General features: G+C 37.0%; 1 non-coding gene across 1 annotated transcript; it reads left to right on the top strand.

The window, feature by feature from the left end:
* The first annotated feature begins 337 nt into the window (after positions 1–337).
* On the top strand, positions 338–444 carry LOC122539723. Its single transcript, XR_006309163.1, has one exon. It is a non-coding gene; the product is annotated as a U6 spliceosomal RNA (small nuclear RNA).
* The last annotated feature ends 2,156 nt before the right edge of the window (positions 445–2,600 follow it).

Below are 2,600 nucleotides of genomic sequence, written 5' to 3'. Positions count from 1 at the left end.
CATGGGCTCTTATTGTATTATGCTTCTTCTGGTGTGGCACCTTTTCAAAAGTAATTTGTAAATCCAAATAGATCACATACACTGGCTCTCCTTTGTCTAACTTTCTTGTTAGCTCCTCAATGAATTCTAACAGATTTATCAGGCTTGACATCCCTTGAAGAAGCTGTGATGACTTAGCCTGATTTTACCAAGCACCTACAAGTACACCGCAATCTCATTCTTAATAACAGACTCTAAAGTCTAACTAAGAGTCGGCAATCGACGTATAATTTCCCATCTTATGTCTCCTTCCTTCCCTTCTTAAACAGGGGTGTTACATTAGCCTATCTATCTCAGCCTGCTCACTTTTGCAGCACATATCATAAAATTGGAATGATACAGTGAAGATTAGCATGTGCCCCACGTAAGGATGACACACAAATTCATGAAGTGTTTCATATTTTTGCACAAGATTGATCATCAACAGGTACTGTAAAGGAAAGTTGAAAAGCACGTTAAATATATTTAACAACTCAGTTCACTGATTGTTTCACCTGCCTTTCCTTTTATCCCCTTTCTATTCAGTATGTACTCGTTTTCACTGTTGTAAAATGTCTTTGTTTCTGTAAGAAGTATTGTCAGGGTCTAAATTGCTGTTGTCTACGTTTTTGTTCAAAAACAATGGGCAGAAGGAAATAAGACCTAATATTGGGGAAACCATGTTTGGAAAGAAACTAAAGGATTCAACAAGACAATTTTCTACTGATCAATATTACCACTATTTGCGCAAACTGGAATGTATCTTGTCAACAGAAAACAAATAAAGTAATTCTGACTACTTCACATTTTCAATTTAAAACCACATCTGTTCGAGTTTGTTCTAAACAAAGGGTGGGTAGCTTAGTGGACTATATACAGGAAGAGAATATGAAAGCAGCTTGATTATGTACCCATTTATAAAGTTTCCTCCAGTTGACCAGTTTGAAGATCGTATGAGGAAAGGCTGAGGCACTTGGGGCTGTTTTCATTGGAGAAAAGAAGGTTTCCTCTTTATGGGCATTTAAACGGGCATTGGATAGGCATATGGAGGATAGTGGGCTAGTGTAGGTTAGGTGGGCTTGGATCGGCGCAACATCGAGGGCCAAAGGGCCTGTACTGTGCTGTATTTTTCTATGTTCTATGTTCTATGTTGACCCTTGTAGGGGGTGTCAATATGTTTATTTTTTGGTCGGTATTTGAAATAGTAGAGCAATTCAATGCAATGTGATCTTGCTTTTACAGTTTGCTGATATCAGCAAATGTAGATAAGAAAAGGAATAATAAACAGATCCATTGGGAAGTTTGATTGATGGCGAAAAATGTCTACTGCATTCTTCTTATCTATCGACAAGAGGGTTCGTTCACCTCAATTTTTTTTATTGTACTCCACATTTATTTATTGCACATATACAGTCATACACACAAATATAGCAAATCCAGGGTCCGAGTGACATAAAGTGCAGTAATGTCAGTAATGTATTTTTTTCTCCTCAAATTTCAATTGCATCTGACACATCTGATGTAATTTCACAGCAGTACATCTCTCACTTCACCAAACAATAGTGAAGCGTGCAATGAATAACAAGATATTTCAACCCAGTGACTAGTCTCTGTGTCTTGAATGCACAATTTCTTTAAGCAAAAGCTGTAACGATTTGAGTGTTTTTATTTAAGGTGTAATAGATATTATTTTGATTGTTACTAAAAGTGGAATTGTAGCAATGATATAGATTGTAAAATATAGACTGTGTTTTAATTAATTAAGAATAAATTCACAGTACTTGTCGATAAGCTCAGAGCCGACTGTAATATTTTAGCAGGTGCTGTGTTAGAATGTTAATTGAGTTTGACAGAAGCATGGATAAAAATGCATCGTGTAGGTTGAAATTGCCAGCATCGAAACTGATTACCAATTATAATCACTCTGTACACTGTGACAACACACTGAGATGGAGATGTGGAGTATCTCAGCTTGCTATATTCTCCAGATTGTTTAAAGTACTGGTTGCATGTTCTGAACCCAACTGAGGTACTTGGTATGCATATTGGACCCGGCAGCCTCTTTTACATCATTTATTTATGCAGTCCTTTCAACTATAAATACACTGAAGTGGGGAGGGTTGGGGGGAATATCATAAAGCCACATTTCAGGGACTTGAACTCACTGCAAAATTGATGGCTCTGTAAAAGAACAAACTATTTTATCATGGTAAATGTTTTCATTTTAATAGAATACTTCATCGTTACGTATTAGCCCACCTATGGCTTTCTCATGGGAGAAAATGAAGAACAAGACTTCCATTTAATCTTCCCCGCCATCAGACTGAATATCTGGAAATGAAGATGGATGTGACACTGAGCACGAAACCACAGTGTATGACATGGCTGTCATAACCTTCCTATTTGGTTTACAAATTGGTTTATGGTTCTGTCAGTACAGTTTCATCAGCAAGCACCATGCCAAACACAGTACTGTTTGTCTGTTTAAAGCCCCAGCAAACAGGATACAGGAAATGACATAGTGACCTTACTAACAGAATAAGAAAACATCAATCTTAATTTTAAATCTCCTGCCACTGAAG

Source organism: Chiloscyllium plagiosum, chromosome 2 (assembly GCF_004010195.1).
Source record: "Chiloscyllium plagiosum isolate BGI_BamShark_2017 chromosome 2, ASM401019v2, whole genome shotgun sequence".
Taxonomy (NCBI): domain Eukaryota; kingdom Metazoa; phylum Chordata; class Chondrichthyes; order Orectolobiformes; family Hemiscylliidae; genus Chiloscyllium; species Chiloscyllium plagiosum.
Note: the sequence above shows the minus strand (reverse complement) of the source record. Positions and strands in the feature narration are given on the sequence as shown.